Here is a 7,630-nt window from a genome sequence, read left to right as displayed (position 1 = left end):
ATTTATATATATTTTTTACATATATATTTTGAGCTACATTAAAACATGTTAACTAAATTAATTGTGAGTAAGAATTAAAAATAAACTAATAGCCTAATGTTACTGCACGCTTTTGAAGTGCCATCCGCAACACTGGTCATATGATGAGTTATGGTGATGGCGCCTCGTATGGCTGCTTCGGTGTGTTGGTGCACACTTCTGTGTTTGTTTTTAGTCTTTAATAGTGTTTAATTTAGTTTATTGCGAATCAAACCGGATTATTTTGTTCAATTGTCTTATTGTCACAGACTGTGTTAGTTTTAATTCTGTTTATTACGGATCAACTCTGACTTTTTTAGGTTTTTCCATTTTTGTTATTGTGTTGCTATGGCCATGTCACGGATAATTTTTTACGAGAGATGAGATCCTTAACAGGGACTCAACACCATCGGATTTATGTCCCAACTTTCTCGCCTCTCCCGTGGACTTACAAGACCTACTTATCCAAGGCCCTGGTCTCACAGTGAGACGGAGAAAGAGAGGAAAGCGCGCAGGAGCCCTGGTGCGATTTAGGAAGAGAGGAATGCGGTCGCCTTTACCGAGTATAATCCTCTCCAACGTCTGCTCACTCTGCAACAAAATTGATGAACTACGTCTTCTCATCAGGACTAATAGGGACTTTTCTCTATCTTCTGTAATGTGTTTTACGGAATCCTGGCTGACTGAATCTACACCGGACTCTGCAGCACAGCTGACTGGCTTTCAGCTGTTACGTGCAGACCGCGATCCAACTCTTTCAGGCAAATCAAAAGGCGGAGGTATTTGTTTCTATATAAACCAGTGCTGGTGCAGTGACGTGAAAGTGATCTTACAATCCTGTTCTCCCGCCTTGGAATCTTTTTTTATCACCTGCAAACCGTTTTACTCCCCCCATGAATTCACTTCTTTTATTCTTGCTGGAGTTTACATCCCACTGCAAGCTGACGTGCGAGAGGCTCAACGTCAACTCGCTGATCAGATATTAGGAGTGGAGAGTAGGAGAGAGAATACATATTCTCCGATTATTGTCATTGGAGATTTTAATAAGGGCAACCTCACTCACGAACTCCCGAAATACAAACAGTTAGTCAAATGCCCGACCAGGGAGGAGAATACTTTGGACCACTGCTACAGCACCATCAGCAGGGCTTATCATGCAGTTTCACACGCTGCTCTGGGGCTATCCGACCATGCTCTTATTCATCTGATCCCAGCTTATAAACAAAAACTTAAAATTTCGAAACCTGCTGTGCAGACTACAAAAAACTGGAACAACAGAGAAGCTGTGGATGAGCTGCGGGACTGCCTTGATGACACAGACTGGGACCTTTTTACAACTTCTTCCAGCAGTCTGGATGAATATACAGATGCTGTGATGTCATACATCAGCTTCTGCAAGGACGTATGTATTCCAACACGCACCAGGGTGAGCTACAACAACGACAAGCCCTGGTTCACTGCAAGACTCAAACAGCTTCGTTTGGAGAAGGAGGAGGCTTTCAAGAGTGGGGACAAGGATAGGTTCAGACTGGCGAAATACTCTTTTGGCAAGGAGATAAAGGAGGCAAAACGACAATACTCTAAGAAGCTGGAACATCAATTTGCAGCCAATGACTCCTCGTCAGTCTGGAAAGGCCTTCAGGTGATCACAGGCTGCAAAACCAAATCCCCCCACTCTATGGAAGATCTTAGACTGGCAAATGACCTGAACGACTTCTACTGCAGATTTGACAGACAATGGACTGGTCCTAACCCTGTCCCCACCACAGCTATCACACCTACTCTTCCCAGCCTGGACATAGACACCACCCTCTCCAACAAAATGGTCCCAGACAGCCCTCTCCCTCCCATCAAACCTCTCTCCATTCAGGAGAGGCTGTTAAAAAGACAGAACCCCCGCAAAGCAGCTGGACCAGATGCTGTCTCTCCCTCGACAATAAGGTACTGTGCTGACCAGCTGTCTCCAGTGTTCACAAGCATCTTTAACACCTCACTGGCTGAATGTGTGGTACCTGCCTGCTTTAAAACATCCACCATCATCCCGTTCCGAAAAAGCAGAGGATCTCAGGCCTTAATGACTACAGACCAGTCGCCCTGACCTCTGTGGTAATGAAGACCTTCGAGCGCCTCGTGCTGACCCACCTCAAGGCCATCACCAACCATCTCCTTGACCCACTTAGGGCTGGGACGACGCGTCGACGTAATCGACGACGTCGACGCATAAATTACGTCGACGCGAAAAATGCGCGTCGATTTAAAAAAAAAAAAAAAAAAAAAAAAAAAAAAGATGGGCGGCGCCGGAGCGTAGTTGCAACGCGAGTGGCTCCTCAGACTTTCATAAGTGCAAGGCGCCATGCACTCGTTCCTCTAAAGTATGGGAATTCTTTAATGTGAAATGAAACGATTCCGTGATATGTCGTCTTTGCAAAATGGAGATGACTTTCCATTCTAGCACCACGGCAATTCACCAGCACCTGAAGAGGCGTCACCCGGTAGCAGCTGCAGATGACTGAGCACCGTAGAATTCTAAGAATGCATTACTTTGCACTTTTATTTTGGAATTTAAAGGCAATAAACATGTATTGAAATGTTAAGGAATTCAGATATGTAAATCAACATGTATAAATTGCTATTAGTCAATTAATGGGGAGATAATCGAGAATCGAATCGAATCGAAATCGAATCGGACTGAAAAAATGAATCGTTAGATGAATCGATGCATCGAAAAAATAATCGCTAGATTAATCGTTTAAAAAATAATCGTTTATCCCAGCCCTAGACCCACTGCAGTTTGCCTACAGAGCCAACAGGTCTGTTGATGACGCAATCAACATGGGACTCCACTACATCCTCCAACACCTTGATTCCCCGGGCACCTATGCTAGGATCCTGTTTGTTGATTTCAGCTCGGCATTTAACACCATCGCCCCAGCTCTCCTCCAAGACAAGCTAACACAGCTGAACGTGCCTGAGCCCACCTGCAGGTGGATCACTGACTTCCTGTCAGACAGGAAGCAGCGAGTGAGGCTGGGCAAGCTTGTCTCGGAGCCTCGGACCATCAGCACTGGAGCCCCCCAAGGCTGTGTGCTCTCTCCTTTACTTTTCTCCCTCTACACCAACAACTGCACCTCCAGCCACCCCTCTGTCAAACTCATAAAATGTGCGGATGACACCACCCTCATTGGATTAATCTCAAATGGGGATGAGGCCGCCTACAGAAATGAAGTCGACAGTCTGGCTTTCTGGTGCAGCCAGAACCACCTGGAGCTGAATGCTTTAAAAATTGTAGAGATGGTAGCAGATTTCAGGAGGAGCCCAGCCCCAACCATCCCCCTCATCATGTGTGACTCCCCAGTTAACATGGTGGAGTCTTTCAGATTCCTGGGAACAGTCATGGCACAAGACCTAAGGTGGGCGGAGAACATCACCTCCAAAATCAAGAAGGCCCAGCAGAGGATGTTCTTCCTTCGACAGCTAAAGAGATTCAACATGCCGAAGAAAGTGATGGTGGAATTCTACACAGCCATCATTGAATCCATCCTCACCTCTTCTATAACCATCTGGTTCGCTGCCTCTACTGCAAAGGATAAAAGCCGACTGCAGCGGATCATTCGGTCAGCCGAGAAGGTAATCGGCTGCGACCTGCCATCTCTTCTAGACCTGTTTCAGTTAAGGACCAGCAAGAGAGCCGGGAAGATCATCGCTGATCCTTCTCATCCCGGTCACCACCTATTTCTGCGTCTCCCATCCGGCAGAAGGTTCCGGGCTATTAAGACCAAAACCTCTCGCCACTTGAACAGTTTTTTCCCCACGGCAGTTGGGCTCACAAACAAGCCCCCTGCATCACAATGACTCTGGGTTTACGTACTCAAACTAACTTGCCCTTCTATGCCCAATTATTTACTATTATTTATTATTATCTTAAAAAACATTTGTCCTTTGTTCTTGTTTATGTTTTTTTGTTGTTATGTTATGTCTCATGTCTTATGTACCAACCACACCAAGTCAATTTCCTGTATGTGTGAATATACTTGGCCATTAAAATAATTCTGATTCTGATTCTGATTCTGATTCTGATGATGTGTCAGGATTCTCGCATGGACTGTTGTTTTTGTCTCCCCCTACCTGTTGGAGTGTGATAATTCTGGACTTTGTTTATGTTTGGAGCCATGTGTTGGTCATGTGTCCGGGGTGACACCCATGTCCTTATTTGGGCAACTTCCTGCCTTTTGTTTGTTCCCTCCATTTTCTCTGTCCACCTGTCCCTCATTTTGCATTGATTGGTGGAGTATTTAAACGCTGCTCACTTTGTCAGATCGTCACGTTAGGTACTGTTTGCTACCCGACTGCCACGTGAGTGTGACTAGCGTGAAGCTCTTTAAAGAGAGACTATAGTTACTGTTCTTCCCGGTTTTGAACCCTGCCTGTTTGGATTAAGCCTTCTGCCTATCGGTTTTGGATCTCTTGCCTGTAGCTGTCCGTCAGTATCTGTCTGCCTGCCTGCCCGTTTACGAACCCTGCCTGTACCTGGAATCTGATTTGCCCGCTGGACTGTATGGAAATAAATCCTTTTTGATCTGCTATTGATTCCCGTTCTGTGTCGTGACAGTACGATCTGACCAAGATGGAATCAGCAGATCTGGATTAGGTGAAGGCTGTGCTGGAGAGGCAAGGAGCGCTTCTCGGTCGACATCAAGCCCAGTTTGCGACAGTCGAGAGTTCTCTGGAGGCCATCGCAACCAGCATCACAGACTTGGCGGCCCAGCTGCAGCAGGTCCAACTGGCCCTGGTGTGGCCACCCCAGCCTCAACTGCCAACACCGCCCGACCCACCCGGTCCATCTGGTAACCCGTTCCGAGAGCCCCGACTGCCAGCTCCTGCACTTTATGCCGGGGAACCAGGAACCTGCAGATCGTTCCTTTCACAATGTTCGCTGGTGTTCCAGCTGCAGCCCGCCACCTTTCCGTCGGATCAGTCCCAGGTTGCTTATGTCATTACCCTCTTAACGGGCCGTGCAAGAGAGTGGGGAACTGCGGTTTGGGACTCCAACTCCTCAGTCTGTCTCCATCAGGCATTCATAGGTGAGATGAGGAAGGTCTTTGATCGCTCAGTGCATGGGAGAGAGGCCGCCCGAGTGATGTTGCAGATCCGTCAAGGCAAGAGGTCTGCTTCAGACTATGCAATAGACTTCCGCACCCTCGCTACCACCAGTGGCTGGAATCTAGATGCCCAGTATGATGCCTTCCTCTATGGACTCTCTGAGGCCATCAAGGATGAGATCGCCACCCGTGAACTACCTTCCACCTTTGATGACCTCGTTGAGCTTGCCATCCGAGTGGACAAACGCCTGAAGCAGCGCACCGGGGAGCGAGAGTTCCGCCCTCCTCCGAGGTCACCCGCCTCGGAGGCCCCTCTCCCGTCCCTGCCAGTGCCAGCTTACCCCAGCATACCAGAGCCCATGCAAGTGGACCGTACCCATCTGTCCCCAGCCGAGAGACAGAGAAGAAGGGACACCAATTCTTGCATGTATTGTGGTAAACCGGGCCATTACTCCGCCCAATGCCCAGCAAAAGGCAACGCTCACCAGTAGAAGGGGGATTACTGGTGAGCGTCACTCCTCTTCATCCCTCTTCTACCGTCCGTACCCTTGTCCCTGCCACACTCATTACAGGAGCTCGTTCCCACCTCGTGTCTGCACTTATTGACTCGGGAGCTGATGGCATTTTCATGGACACCTCTCTGGCCTCAGAGCTACACCTCGTCCCAGCCCAGCTGAAGGCGCCCCTGGAGGCAAGAGCACTAACCGGAGCAAGGTTCTCCCAGATAACCCATGTCATGCCCCCGGTGAGTCTACTAATTTCTGGTAATCATCAAGAGAACCTAGTGTTCCATATGTTAGACTCACCAACTGCTCCCATCGTCCTCGGCCGGCCCTGACTGGTAAAACACAATCCACATATTGATTGGACAAATAACACCATCCTAGGCTGGAGCACATTCTGTCTGAATAACTGTCTCAAGAATGCTCTTACCCCCCCGCCTGCAGTCTCACCAGCCACAGATGATTCCATGGATCTGTCTGAGGTACCACCTGAGTACCTGGATCTCAAGGCTGTGTTCAGTAAAGCCCGTGCAACCTCCCTGCCACCACACCGACCCTATGACCTGGCCATCGATCTTCTGCCTAGTACGTCACCTCCTAGGGGCCGTCTCTATTCCTTGTCTCCTCCCGAAACCGCAGCTATGAACAAATACATCTGTGAATCACTAGCTGCCGGTATCATCCGCCCCTCTTCCTCGCCTGCTGGCGCCGGGTTTTTCTTCATAGGAAAGAAGGACGGCACCCTGCGTCCTTGTATAGACTATAGGGGCCTAAACAACATCACTGTGAAGAACCGCTATCCTCTGCCTTTGATGTCCTCAGCCTTTGAGCTGTTGCAGGGGGCCAAGGTTTTCAGCAAGTTGGATCTCCGCAGTGCTTACCATCTGGTCCGAGTAAGGGAGGGGGATGAATGGAAGACGGCATTTAATACTCCTTCAGGTCACTATGAATATTTAGTCATGCCTTTTGGTCTCTCCAACTGCCCAGCTGTGTTCCAGGGTATGATTAATGATGTCCTGAGGGATATGCTTAACAAGTTTGTTTTTGTTTACATAGATGACATTTTAATTTTTTCTCCGTCGGTTTCCCAGCACTCCCAACATGTCCGTAGTGTCCTGCAGCGCCTTTTGGAGAACCAACTGTTTGTTAAAGCGGAGAAATGTGAATTTCACAAAGAGACTGTTTCCTTCCTGGGGTATGTCATCACAGCAGGAGGGGTCCAGATGGATGGTCCAAAGGTGAAAGCAGTCACCGACTGGGAGCGTCCAACATCTAGGCGGGAGCTACAAAGATTTCTGGGATTTGCTAACTTCTACCGGCGGTTCATCCGCAACTACGGTTCTGTGGCTGCTCCCCTAACCGCTCTAACCTCTTCCAGGGTGAAATTCTCTTGGACACCAGCTGCCGAAGCAGCGTTCAACGACCTGAAGAGTCGTTTCACATCGGCCCCGATCTTGAGCCAACCCGACCCTGACCATCAGTTTATCGTTGAGGTGGATGCCTCAGATGTTGGGGTGGGGGCTATTCTTTCTCAGAAGTCTGGGGCAGATCAGAAGATCCACCCCTGTGCATTCTACTCCCACAAACTCTCTCCCACTGAGCGTAATTATGACATTGGGGACAGAGAGCTATTGGCAGTAAAATTGGCCCTAGAGGAGTGGCGTCATTGGCTGGAGGGAGCTAAGGAGCCGTTTTTAGTTTGGACGGATCATAAGAATCTGGAGTATCTCCGTTCGGCTAAACGTTTAAACCCCAGGCAATCTCGTTGGTCACTGTTTTTCTCCCGTTTTGACTTTTGTCCGTCCTACCGTCCAGGATCCAAGAATGGTAAACCGGATGCCCTGTCTCGTCAGTTCCCAGATTCGGATCCTGCTCCTGCACCTAGCACCGTCCTGTCTCCACAGTGCCTCATAGGAGCTGCTAGATGGGATATTGAGACCATTGTCCGCACAGCCCTGTCTGGTGAGTCCGGCCCCAGTGCTTGCCCTCCTAACTGTCTTTTTGTACCAC

This window comes from Gadus macrocephalus, chromosome 12 (assembly GCF_031168955.1).
Source record: "Gadus macrocephalus chromosome 12, ASM3116895v1".
NCBI lineage: Eukaryota > Metazoa > Chordata > Actinopteri > Gadiformes > Gadidae > Gadus > Gadus macrocephalus.
The sequence above is the reverse complement of the archived record's forward strand: the minus strand, read 5'-3'. Positions refer to the sequence as shown.